Source organism: Lissotriton helveticus, chromosome 7 (assembly GCF_964261635.1).
Source record: "Lissotriton helveticus chromosome 7, aLisHel1.1, whole genome shotgun sequence".
Taxonomy (NCBI): domain Eukaryota; kingdom Metazoa; phylum Chordata; class Amphibia; order Caudata; family Salamandridae; genus Lissotriton; species Lissotriton helveticus.
Genome location: NC_136068.1, coordinates 1181849157 through 1181863469, shown reverse-complemented (window position 1 = coordinate 1181863469; position 14313 = coordinate 1181849157). Strand labels below are relative to the sequence as shown.

The following is a 14313-nucleotide window of genomic DNA, read 5'->3' as shown; positions in this document are numbered from 1 at the left end:
TTCTTTACTAGCCAGAGGAACACTCAGGCGGGAGCCGTAGGGATTGACTTTGGAAGAATTTCTCATGGCAGTGAAATCTACATCCACAGAACTGCATCCAATTTCACTTGTAGTGAGAATGCCCTTAGAATTTACCACTAATCCATAAAGTGTGCCGAATTTAAAGACTCCAAAATGATAGGTATTAAACGTCAGGTGTTCAAATAGAGATGCTAAAGGTGGTCTCCTATCACATGATATGACCCACCTAGTTCAGGATGCTTATGAGGATAAGCGATCAGAACATGTTACCATTGCAACCGTTTCATTAACCGCTTACTTTCTGAAAAGAACAATGCTTATGATAAAAATAAGGATAAGAAATAAAGGTGAATCAGTCTATACACACTGAAAACAACAGATAGGTTGTTCTAAAATAGATTCCTTAAAAGAAGAAAAGATGTTTGTTCTTTACAGAGTTTAACTTTTTATAGACAGTCCATGAAAGTGAAAATGCCTCTTCTCTCCGCATGTCATTATTCGTAACAACAACCGCGTTGTGACAACACATACCATTACTCCGCAAGTCGTTACAAAGATTTGCGGAGGGGGGGGCGCTGGATGTTGCAATAGTAAAACTTACTATTCCAACTCCAGTCTGTGCGGACACTAGGGAAGGTGTTAGATTTTAAATCCAACACACCCCCCCTGCAAGTCATTGTAACGACTTGCGGAGTAATGGTATGCGTTGTCACAACGTGGTCGTTGTAACGACCGCGTTGTGACAGCATGCGGGGTCACGGATCTGGGGTTAAGGGGCTTTACCCAAGAAAGTCGATTAAGCTCAAGGGAGGAAACAAACTGCCATAAGTAGGTAAATGGATTGAAAATCTCCCCTCTGACTCATTTAAGGAAGAAGCTTAAAACAACGATCCCCAAAATTAAAGAGTGATGACAAGTGAATCATCTTCTAAAAATGCATATTCCAAAAAGGAAATCATGCATATTTAGAAACACTCGGACATAATCCTTGCAGCAACTGTGGTGTATGCGAATTTACAGAATCATCAAGTGAATTAGAACTTTTGTTTGAAACAAACCAAGGTAACAAGTGATGCATACAAACTGAAATTGTGAATCCATGATTTATATGATCACCTGACCCAAATTAAAAAGTGCATTGCGATGGATGAAGTCATGTAAGGTCAGGATCAGGGAACACTGGCCCAATATCCAGATGGGAAAAGTGACCTCCAAATTGGTTGTCCACAATAAGTAAAGGAACACACTGACAAAGACAACAAATGGACGTTACTGACAATCTACGTAAAGAACACCAAAGCGAACAAAGATGGGTAGGTTAGCTACCCCCAAACTAGCCTGCATGATTACACAAACGGGGGACAGGTATGATTTCCTGCTCTAGTGGCGAATATATACATATATGTTCAGGTGGACTATAATAAATATGACCCCTCATTCTTGCCAACAAGCATCCAAAGTATGACAAAAATCTGACCCTCATTACAACAATAAATTTAGAACCTAGAATCAGCCTTCAATTTCATTCAATTACCCTGCTGGGCACGAATTTGGTCTATGTAATTCAAGATACAGTCGTTATGTATTCTGTACCCCTATGGCTGGGAAACATCCTTTACAACGCAACTTTTACCACGCAGTGCCTTTACGACGCAACTTTTACAACGCAAACCATTACAACGCATTGCGCTGGGGTGCGCTCTAGGATAGGGAATAAGTTTAATTTACTATCCAACACCTTCCCTAGTGTCCACGGGGACTGGAATTGGAATAGTAAATTAAACTATTCACTATCCAGCACCCCAAAGCGCTATGCGTTGTAAAGGTTTTCGTTGTAAAAACCGCGTTGTAAAGGCATGCGTTGTAAAAGTATGCGTTGTAACGTCATACATCCCTATGGCTTGCCTATCGCATGAGTGAACTACCATAATGCCAACATTCATAACTACCGGGTTACATACCCATTGTCATGGGCACACTGCATGGTGATATCACCACACTGTGCATCTGCACATCATGGCTGCAGAAGGCAATGTACTGATTTTTGTTTAAAACATTTCTTTTAGAGTTTTATAGAGCGCAAACTTGACCCGAAGATATCAGGTATCAAGAGTGCTTTACATGAGCACCAGTTACGTTACAGACGGACACATTCATTTTTGTTAGGCACGGGGAGATTAAGTGATTTGCCCAGAATCACAGGATGTTGAGCGTCCTTGCTAGGACTCGAACCCAGTTCCCCAGCTTCGAGGCTTACCGCTTTAGCCGTAAAGCTACATCCTCTCCCCAGATAGCGATGATCCGGTGTTGCAGGGTATGGAAGGAGTAAAAATTAACATTTATGGGGCTGGTGGTGAACCTAGTTGTAAGTAATTTATGTTGTTTCCATAATATTGAGGAGTTGAAGGCAGGGCCGGCCTAAGGCATGTGCAAGCTGTGCACCTGCACAGGGCCGCCAAACCACAGGGGCCGCCACGCCAATATATATCCTTAGATACATATTTGCGTGGCGGCCCCTGGCAGGGATTTGGCGGCCTCGGGCCCCCTACCTACATTCCCTGCTCAGGGCCTCCGTGAGCCTAGAGCCGGCCCTGTTGAAGGGAGTAAACATGCAGTGCATTTACTATATGGCTTTGTTTCACTAACAGCGATGCACTGGGCAACCGGTGTGCACTAGGTTGATAAACAAACTTGGTAGACTAGTGCGAAAGAATAGCACACTAACTAGCCTGCCTGTTTATGGTTTATGTGTGTGGTAGAGAAAGTGCTGTATTTTACGTGTAACCTTAATAAATACAATAACGGCTACAGACAAATAAGAGTTTAAGATGCATGAACAATATGTTCGTAGGTTTTCTACTCTAGTGGGTACACGGTAGTGAAGTGTGGACTGAGTGGCCACTACCATGGGAAGATGCAATGCTACCACCTTAAAGGCCATGGAACAAGACGATGCACCAAAACAAACCAGGTTTAGTCATTTCATTTTCCCGTCTTGTATCTCACACTAAGTTCGGTTTGCTCACCGACACACGGAACAGATAGGGTTAGGAGAGGTCAGGCACTAGTCCTGAACAGTGCCCTAGATATGTGTAAGGCTATATCCGTGTGCAGAAACATGTAAATTAGAGTAGGTGCTTGCTTAACACAAGCTCCTTAGGACATTGGCTTTGCCTGTGTGGCCACGGAAGCCAGAGAATAAACTGGTTAATTACACCCCAACCCTCGTGTATTTTTTATTATTTAAGGGATCTTAATATCTTACCAGTAGAGAGGTATATTGTGGACTTCAGTAATGCACTAGATGTGGAGGGATCCGTTCAGGACACATGTAAGAATCGAGCCAACAAATATAATAATCATTCTATTATCTTTTTTAAGAATATTGGACCCAGTGTGTTTCATATTGGTGTGCTTGTATCTGGATGGTACATGAGAGTTTCATATACCAGCTACAATCTAGCCAAAGGAGGCACATATTGGCCCATCGTGAGCGAAACAGACTAACTCAACTTCGATTGACCACATTGTATGTGCGGGAGTTCAAGAACATGGTTGTGTGGTGGCCATGTAGCTGGTAATCATTAGATGCATCATGGCAAGAGGTCCCCAATTATATCAGGATTTTGAAAAAAATCTGCCAAATACGTTAACCTAATAAAAAATGTCATTTAAGAATCGTCATGATTACCACATAACTTTAATAATTACTAAAATAAAAAATATAAATTAGAGGCTCCGTATTATTGAACATCAGAAATACAGTATACCATGAAAAGAACATACTCATGTATTAATTTTAAAATTAACAGCACAACATGAGTCAAGAGAAACTAGTTTTCATAAAAACAGAGGGAAAGAGAATAGAAAATAAATAATCCTAATACTCAAAGTCAACACTGGATTTTATAACATGTGTCTTCCACGTCCAATTACTTAAAATAGAGCTTCTCTCACCTTCCAATTTTCAACTACAGGAGTTACAGCTGATGTCCAGTCTCTTAAAATTAACTTCTAAGCTAGAATGAAGGATCTAATAATCCATGACGTCTGACCCCATTCAATCTTATGTTTAGTGATAAAATAAAATATTAAAGCCAATAAAAGAAATCCATTTAATTATACACTCATAACCAGTTCAATGTGTTCTACAATTCCAAACCAAAAGGGTGATAACTTTAGACAACCCATCAACATGTGTGTTGAACTACCGGTAGCTAAATTAGAATTCCAGCTATTATCTAAAGCAGATAAATCCAATTTCACCATTTTAATTGTCAAACAAGGTAATACAAACAAGATCTTTTTTTAACTATATTTCAATCCAAAACCAACTATGGAAGTAACTATTACTATATATATCCTTCTTAACAACTGATATCTAACCTGCATCCCTTTATAGAGATGCAGTTCAAGTAATTGTTTGTTATACTTATTTGCATTAAGATTGCTCTCTTGGAGTACTCTGTATAAAGTACAGGTTGAAAATAAATTTGCACTAAAAAGTGGCACAATTTCAGGGGCCCCTCCCAACACATCAAGTAAAATCCAACATGCCGGCAGAGCGCCATGACCCACACATGCCCGGACTTATAGAGCCGGAACAGGTCAGCTTTATACGGAATCCCCAGGGAGCAGACAATGTGTGCACAATTGCCCATCTTGTAGGGAAGGCACAGCATTGCAACATACCGGCATGCCTTCTATCGCTTGATGCGGAAAAGGCGTTCAATCGAGTTGACTTGACCTTCCTACAAGCTGTGCTGAACAAAATCGGACTAGGCCAGAACATGATAGCTAGGATCATGGCCCCCGAACCTCTCTCAGCAGGCTCAGGTGCGAGTCAATGGCCACCTCACAAACCTCATTTCCATACACATGGGCACGTGGCAGGGGTGCCCCCTGTCCCCTCTGTTGTTTGTCCTCGTGGTAGAACCTTTGGTTATGATGATTAGACAGGCTGCGGAAATACATGGCATCCTCCTTGCAGGTCAGCAGAACAAAGTGTCTCTCTTTGCCGATGATATTATCCTCATGTTATCTCGCACGCACGTCTCCCTTCTGGCGCTACAGTCCTTGCTGCAATCCTTTGAGTTGGCCTCTGGTCTTAAAATCAACCATTGGAAGTCCTGGGCCCTGAACCTGACGATCCCCGAGGAGGAGATACTAGCCCTGCAAGCCCTCGTCCCCTACCACTGGGCCACTAGCTCTATTCGATATTTGGGGCTTCAGCTGACCCCCTCGCTTGCAACATGGACCCAAACGAATTGGCGGGAGTGTAGGAGAACCGTCTTGGAAGACCTGAGGGGTTGGAAATCCCTGACCCTCTCTCCTGGCTGGGCCATCTGAACGCTATCAAAATGTCGGTGCTCCCAAAAAATCTGTACCTGTTCTAGTGCCTACCCACCCCCAGCCCGCAGCGCCAGATTCAGAGCCTTCAGCGAGACATCACCGGCTTCATCTGGGGCGGGCGTAGACCCAGTTTCTCCAACAAAGTTGTCATGCTCCTGCGGGATAGAGGTGGACTAGCGTGCCCAAACCCACTAGAATACTACTGGGTCTCCCACCTTCGCATCGTTTATGAGTGGACACCGATTGAGAGTGAAAAGGTCTGGCTCCATATGGACAGGGAGGTAACCGGAAAACCATTTGGTACCTTTCCTGGCTCCATCGGGCTGCACGCTCCCACAGCGCTTATGTTTGCCGTGCCCACCAAGACGGTGCTGGACATCTGGGACAGAGTAGCGTACCCAAGGGGCTCGCGACCTTCCCTTCTCCTCACACCCCCCTAGCAGGTAACCCATTATTCCCACAGGCTTTCAACCCGCAAGAGTTTTCTAAATGGCTGTAGGGTGGGTGCAGAACAATTTGAGATCTGTATGCCGGGGACACACTCAAAACCTTTGCCCAATGCAAAGAGGAGTTTCAACTCCCGGAGGGAGCTAGGCAACAGTATGTGCAGCTACGGCACTGGCTGTCCACGTCCGAGATGCAACAAGCCGCCACCCACCCAGTTACCCCCTAGAAGCGACTAGTGCGCTCCTTTGATGAGTCAGAGGGACTTATCTCTCGGACTTACCAGATTTTGCAGCACCCCTCGCTGGTAGCCACTCACCCGTACCAACGTCAATGGCAGTCGACGTCTCCCACTGAAATTACACCTGCTCAGTGGAGTCGCCTGTGGCGAGACATACAGAAGGTCTATCGCAGCATATCACAACAAGAAACTGCGTACAAGATCATGACACAGTGGTACTATACACCCTCTCGAATGCACAGGATGTTCCCCACATCCTCCCCGCTGTGCTGGAGATGTTCGAGCGCTCCGGGGAACTTTATTCACACTTGGTGGGCATGTCCACTCCTGACCCTGTTCTGGAAAGAGGTTCTTAGTCATGGCTTCCCTCTGCCTGAATCCACAGCCACGGTTCTTCTAGGCCTTGAGCCTGACAACTTGAGAGCGCTCACCCGTAGTGACTGGCAAATTGCTCTCCGTATGCTAGGGGCCGCTAAACAACTCATAACACTAAATTGGAAAAAAGCAGAAACATCCCCCCCCCCTACTGCTGCTTGGTTCGTGCGCCAATGGCACGTAATAACTATGGAACTCTTCACAGCGAGCCTGCAGTCCCGTGATACCCACTTCACCAAAAATTGGCAACCATTGGTTAAATATCTCTGTAAAATAGATCACGCGCGTCTCCTGGCCCCGAAACCCTGAGCCCTACGCCTCTTTGAAGATGCTGTAGCCCCACCTGAACCAGACAGACTGACTGTACAATCATAATGGCCCTGCCCATTGCTCCACATGACACATACACTGGTTAAAGGCCTGATTTGTGACCACCGCTGGCCCCCCCTTGCTCCCCCACCATCATTTTCCTTATCACCACTGTCTTAAAGCTCCCTTGTGATAGAAACCTTTCTTCTCCTTGACCTTCTTGCTCTCTCGCTGCTCTCTATCTGTTCACTCTTTACTTTCCCCTTTTTATAGGCCCCTTGCCTACCCCTTCTTCCTTTTTCTTTGTTATGATACCGTACATGTTAACCATGGGTCTTGAAATTCCCCCACGATTATAATCTAATGTTATGGCACAGGCAACAAGCGGCCGGCCCAACAAGGGTTGTAGGCGACATGCTGTGTAAAATCTACTTAGGCATGCTTCTCTAAAATCACCCGTGCCTCCCCTAAATTGCGCGGCCGGCCCTACATAGGCCCTGTGCTGTCTCTCTATGGTCTCCGTACGAAAAATAAAACAGATTTATACAAAAAAAATCCAACATGCCATTCTAACATCAGACTTGGTTTGTTCTAAAAAAAAAAAAACCTCTAATGTCACCCACACACACTTGCCAATATAACACTTTATTTTTTATTTTATTTCTTGTTTTTTCCCCAGATAGCAGCTTCTCTCTTAAGAGCAAAAATGTCCTCATGGTCTCTAAATAATGTTTGACTACTGCGTCTACTAACTTTATAAATGTGTAACTGTAGGAGGCTGGCTTAGTATATGGTGCGCACTTATTTAAGTTAAGCACCTTGCACTAATCCAGACAACCCTTATGGTGATGTTAGTGGTCTTAGACAACCATAGAAAGCTCTCTAAGTGGTAGCTGTGGAGAGCAACCTTCAGGCTTAGTCCAGGAGTTTTAAGCAGCTTGTTTTACCAGAACTAATCATATAGTGTAGGTTAAATGAAAAATAACCACACAGTGTAGTTATAGAAATAGTTATATTAATTATACACACTCACTAACACATTGGTACATCTCCTACCCGGAGATATCAACACAATACACACAATATTTCAAATGCAAAACAGGTAAGTAGCACAGATACACGATGGTCTCGAGGGGGAGACCAAACCATGTACAAAAGAAGTGCAATACAATTGAAGTCGGGACTTAGATAAGAAGACTCAGAAAAGCTGGGGACCCAAGGATCAACCAGAGGTAAGTACCCAGAAACCCCACGGAGGCTGAGTGGAAACACAGCCGAGAGCCCACTGCAAGTCAATCGGAAAGTCGTGATTGCAGTTTTTAAGAAGAAGGTCCCTTACCAGTCGATCCTCAAGAAACCCTGAGGAAGATGGAAGGTTGGAGAGTCACCCCACCCATGGATATCCAGGGAACCAGGATACCTACACCAGGGAAGCCGGGTACATAGGTGTGAAATGACGTCAGAAACCGTCGTAGACCACAATGGAGGACTTCAGAAAAGATGCAGCTGGCGAAGATGAAGAAGTCCGGAGGAATCCAAGGATGGATTCTTGAAGAGAAGTACCTGCAAGCATAGGGGACAGAGTCTATATCACTTGGAAGTGACCAGGAGGCACGGAAGACCAATGACCGCAGAGGACGGTGACTTTGTTGCTGAAGATATGAGAAACAGGCAACGCTGACCAGGAGACGTTCACGAGCTGTCCCACGTCAGAAGTTAAGAACAAGAGGGTCGGTGTCCAGTGGGAGCACCAACAAGCCTTGGCAGCGGCAACAGACTTAGTAAATGAAGAAAGTGCAGCGTTGGAACCAGCAAGGTCCAGGGGACTTACCGAATGTAGGAGAGTCAGAGCAAGCTCCGAGCAAGCAAGGGGCCCGCTGAAGCCAAAGAAGACCCTCAAGAAGACCCACAGCAGTCACAAGAGGACCTCGAGCAGCTCACTTAAGATGCAGGCCCACAGTGCAGAGGATGTGGTGAGGATGAAGATCTTGGCAGAAAGAGATGCTGGAGGCTGGAACTTCTTGCAGCCCGAAGATCTCTGGAGGACACAGTCATCAAGGCTTGGCAATGGCAAGTCTACACAGTGCACAGGGGTCCTGTTCCAGAGGATTTGACAAGTGATACGGGCCTCACATTCGTTGAGAAGACAGTGAAGGCCGCGAGGGAGTTGCAGAACCACCACCTGTGTTGTTGAGCCTTTTGGAGTACGTAGGACGCCACGAGCAGCAGACCGGCCAGCTTGGTTGTGGTGCCTGCAGATGCAGGGGAGTGACTCCTTCACTCCAAGGGAGATTCTTTCGGTGTCCTTGATGGCCACAGGCCTGGAGAGGAACCTGGATGAAGCACAGGCACAGACAATACAGATGACTAGCAGGACGATGAGACCAGGAGCAGCAGGAGTCTTCCTTGGTGCAGTCTTGGTTCCTAGGCAAAGTCCAAAATGCCCAGACGGTAGAAGTTGAAGTGGTTTCGGGTTTTAATCTTGACCTACGGCGAATGTGAAGAGCTACCCACAGGTAACCCCTTAAGTACCCTAAGGAAAGGACTGGGATTATTCAAGGGTCCCTCCCAGAGGAGGGGCTGGACAGAGTGGAGGATACTCCCATGTCCTTTGTCCAGTTTTCATGCCAGACAATGGCTCCCTGAACTGGCTCAAACTGGAGTATGCTAGGATAGGTAACTGCAAACACAACAATGATGGACAGAATGTGGATCAATGTCACACATTCACCCCAGTCCAAAGATCTGGGCCCAAATCCATCGTTTTTCCACTCCACACCACCCTGGGTTAGACAATGGCGATATGCAAATCAGCGCTGACCCTGTGCCCCATGGGAACAGTCCAGTCCGAACTACAAAAGCCATGTCCTTCCCAGAACGGAAACAAGCATCCGAGGACCGGCCCGGTTTCGAGGTAACACCTCTCTTCAGCCCGGCTAGCTTGATTCCAGTGGTGTGGAGTGCCTGGGACTCACGTCTGAGCATCCCCAGTACACTTAGAGCGGTAACTGCAAACACAACAATGATGGACAGAATGTGGATCAATGTCACACATTCACCCCAGTCCTAAGATCTGGGCCCAAATCCATCGTTTTTCCACTCCACACCACCCTGGGTTAGACAATGGCGATATGCAAATCAGCGCTGACCCTGTGCCCCATGGGAACATTCCAGTCCGAACTACAAAAGCCATGTCCTTCCCAGAACGGAAACAAGCATCCGAGGACTGGCCCGGTTTCGAGGTAACACCTCTCTTCAGCCCGGCTAGCTTGATTCCAGTGGTGTGGAGTGCCTGGGACTCACGTCTGAGCATCCCCAGTACACTTAGAGCGGTAACTGCAAACACAACAATGATGGACAGAATGTGGATCAATGTCACACATTCACCCCAGTCCAAAGATCTGGGCCCAAATCCATCGTTTTTCCACTCCATACCACCCTGGGTTAGACAATGGCGATATGCAAATCAGCGCTGACCCTGTGCCCCATGGGAACAGTCCAGTCCGAACTACAAAAGCCATGTCCTTCCCAGAACGGAAACAAGCATCCGAGGACCGGCCCGGTTTCGAGGTAACACCTCTCTTCAGCCCGGCTAGCTTGATTCCAGTGGTGTGGAGTGCCTGGGACTCACGTCTGAGCATCCCCAGTACACTTAGAGCGGTAACTGCAAACACAACAATGATGGACAGAATGTGGATCAATGTCACACATTCACCCCAGTCCAAAGATCTGGGCACAAATCCATCGTTTTTCCACTCCACACCACCCTGGGTTAGACAATGGCGATATGTACTGGGGATGCTCAGACGTGAGTCCCAGGCACTCCACACCACTGGAATCAAGCTAGCCGGGCTGATGAGGTGTTACCTCGAAACCGGGCCGGTCCTCGGATGCTTGTTTCCGTTCTGAGAAGGACATGGCTTTTGTAGTTCGGACTGGACTGTTCCCATGGGGCACAGGGTCAGCGCTGATTTGCATATCGCCATTGTCTAACCCAGGGTGGTGGGGAGTGGAAAAACGATGGATTTGGGACCAGATCTTTGGACTGGGGTGAATGTGTGACATTGATCCACATTCTGTCCATCATTGTTGTGTTTGCAGTTACCGCTCTAAGTGTACTGGGGATGCTCAGACGTGAGTCCCAGGCACTCCACACCACTGGAATCAAGCTAGCCGGGCTGATGAGAGGTGTTACCTCGAAACCGGGCCGGTCCTCGGATGCTTGTTTCCGTTCTGGGAAGGACATGGCTTTTGTAGTTCGGACTGGACTGTTCCCATGGGGCACAGGGTCAGCGCTGATTTGCATATCGCCATTGTCTAACCCAGGGTGGTGTGGAGTGGAAAAACGATGGATTTGGGCCCAGATCTTTGGACTCGGGTGAATGTGTGACATTGATCCACATTCTGTCCATCATTGTTGTGTTTGCAGTTACCGCTCTAAGTGTACTGGGGATGCTCAGACGTGAGTCCCAGGCACTCCACACCACTGGAATCAAGCTAGCCGGGCTGATGAGAGGTGTTACCTCGAAACCGGGCCGGTCCTCGGATGCTTGTTTCCGTTCTGGGAAGGACATGGCTTTTGTAGTTCGGACTGGACTGTTCCCATGGGGCACAGGGTCAGCGCTGATTTGCATATCGCCATTGTCTAACCCAGGGTGGTGTGGAGTGGAAAAACGATGGATTTGGGCCCAGATCTTTGGACTGGGGTGAATGTGTGACATTGATCCACATTCTGTCCATCATTGTTGTGTTTGCAGTTACCGCTCTAAGTGTACTGGGGATGCTCAGACGTGAGTCCCAGGCACTCCACACCACTGGAATCAAGCTAGCCGGGCTGATGAGAGGTGTTACCTCGAAACCGGGCCGGTCCTCGGATGCTTGTTTCCGTTCTGGGAAGGACATGGCTTTTGTAGTTCGGACTGGACTGTTCCCATGGGGCACAGGGTCAGCGCTGATTTGCATATCGCCATTGTCTAACCCAGGGTGGTGTGGAGTGGAAAAACGATGGATTTGGGCCCAGATCTTTGGACTGGGGTGAATGTGTGACATTGATCCACATTCTGTCCATCATTGTTGTGTTTGCAGTTACCGCTCTAAGTGTACTGGGGATGCTCAGACGTGAGTCCCAGGCACTCCACACCACTGGAATCAAGCTAGCCGGGCTGATGAGAGGTGTTACCTCGAAACCGGGCCGGTCCTCGGATGCTTGTTTCCGTTCTGGGAAGGACATGGCTTTTGTAGTTCGGACTGGACTGTTCCCATGGGGCACAGGGTCAGCGCTGATTTGCATATCGCCATTGTCTAACCCAGGGTGGTGTGGAGTGGAAAAACGATGGATTTGGGCCCAGATCTTTGGACTGGGGTGAATGTGTGACATTGATCCACATTCTGTCCATCATTGTTGTGTTTGCAGTTACCGCTCTAAGTGTACTGGGGATGCTCAGACGTGAGTCCCAGGCACTCCACACCACTGGAATCAAGCTAGCCGGGCTGATGAGAGGTGTTACCTCGAAACCGGGCCGGTCCTCGGATGCTTGTTTCCGTTCTGGGAAGGACATGGCTTTTGTAGTTCGGACTGGACTGTTCCCATGGGGCACAGGGTCAGCGCTGATTTGCATATCGCCATTGTCTAACCCAGGGTGGTGTGGGGTGGAAAAACGATGGATTTGGGCCCAGATCTGTGGACTGGGGTGAATGTGTGACATTGATCCACATTCTGTCCATCATTGTTGTGTTTGCAGTTACCGCTCTAAGTGTACTGGGGATGCTCAGACGTGAGTCCCAGGCACTCCACACCACTGGAATCAAGCTAGCCGGGCTGAAGAGAGGTGTTACCTCGAAACCGGGCCGGTCCTCGGATGCTTGTTTCCGTTCTGGGAAGGACATGGCTTTTGTAGTTCGGACTGGAATGTTCCCATGGGGCACAGGGTCAGCGCTGATTTGCATATCGCCATTGTCTAACCCAGGGTGGTGTGGAGTGGAAAAACGATGGATTTGGGCCCAGATCTTTGGACTGGGGTGAATGTGTGACATTGATCCACATTCTGTCCATCATTGTTGTGTTTGCAGTTACCGCTCTAAGTGTACTGGGGATGCTCAGACGTGAGTCCCAGGCACTCCACACCACTGGAATCAAGCTAGCCGGGCTGATGAGAGGTGTTACCTCGAAACCGGGCCGGTCCTCGGATGCTTGTTTCCGTTCTGGGAAGGACATGGCTTTTGTAGTTCGGACTGGACTGTTCCCATGGGGCACAGGGTCAGCGCTGATTTGCATATCGCCATTGTCTAACCCAGGGTGGTGTGGAGTGGAAAAACGATGGATTTGGGCCCAGATCTTTGGACTGGGGTGAATGTGTGACATTGATCCACATTCTGTCCATCATTGTTGTGTTTGCAGTTACCGCTCTAAGTGTACTGGGGATGCTCAGACGTGAGTCCCAGGCACTCCACACCACTGGAATCAAGCTAGCCGGGCTGATGAGAGGTGTTACCTCGAAACCGGGCCGGTCCTCGGATGCTTGTTTCCGTTCTGGGAAGGACATGGCTTTTGTAGTTCGGACTGGACTGTTCCCATGGGGCACAGGGTCAGCGCTGATTTGCATATCGCCATTGTCTAACCCAGGGTGGTGTGGAGTGGAAAAACGATGGATTTGGGCCCAGATCTTTGGACTGGGGTGAATGTGTGACATTGATCCACATTCTGTCCATCATTGTTGTGTTTGCAGTTACCGCTCTAAGTGTACTGGGGATGCTCAGACGTGAGTCCCAGGCACTCCACACCACTGGAATCAAGCTAGCCGGGCTGATGAGAGGTGTTACCTCGAAACCGGGCCGGTCCTCGGATGCTTGTTTCCGTTCTCGGAAGGACATGGCTTTTGTAGTTCGGACTGGACTGTTCCCATGGGGCACAGGGTCAGCGCTGATTTGCATATCGCCATTGTCTAACCCAGGGTGGTGTGGAGTGGAAAAACGATGGATTTGGGCCCAGATCTTTGGACTGGGGTGAATGTGTGACATTGATCCACATTCTGTCCATCATTGTTGTGTTTGCAGTTACCGCTCTAAGTGTACTAGGGATGCTCAGACGTGAGTCCCAGGCACTCCACACCACTGGAATCAAGCTAGCCGGGCTGATGAGAGGTGTTACCTCGAAACCGGGCCGGTCCTCGGATGCTTGTTTCCGTTCTGGGAAGGACATGGCTTTTGTAGTTCGGACTGGACTGTTCCCATGGGGCACAGGGTCAGCGCTGATTTGCATATCGCCATTGTCTAACCCAGGGTGGTGTGGAGTGGAAAAACGATGGATTTGGGCCCAGATCTTTGGACTGGGGTGAATGTGTGACATTGATCCACATTCTGTCCATCATTGTTGTGTTTGGAGTATGCTAGGATGGCACAAAATGTGCCCTTCAAAGCAGTCTGGTGGCGCTGGCAAGTGCCCCCACCCCATCCCAGCGCACTAAGTCCTGTCTGGGAGGTAGGTGGTCACACTTCCCTGTGGCAGGAAACCTATTGTTCTGCCTTCCCCTGCTCAAGCTCAGCTCGGCAGCAGGAGGGCAGAAATGTGTCTG

The 14313-nt window shown here is 48.0% G+C and overlaps 1 protein-coding gene and 1 long non-coding RNA gene across 2 annotated transcripts in view; one reads left to right on the top strand and one right to left on the bottom strand.

Moving 5' to 3' along the window:
- Window positions 1-14313, bottom strand: part of PITPNC1 (phosphatidylinositol transfer protein cytoplasmic 1) — a 1067253-nt gene that overhangs the window by 469787 nt on the left and 583153 nt on the right. The window lies entirely within an intron of this gene.
- The window catches only part of LOC144770085 (uncharacterized), a 204075-nt gene that overhangs the window by 78558 nt on the left and 111204 nt on the right, over window positions 1-14313 (top strand). The gene's annotated exons all lie outside the window — the stretch shown is intronic.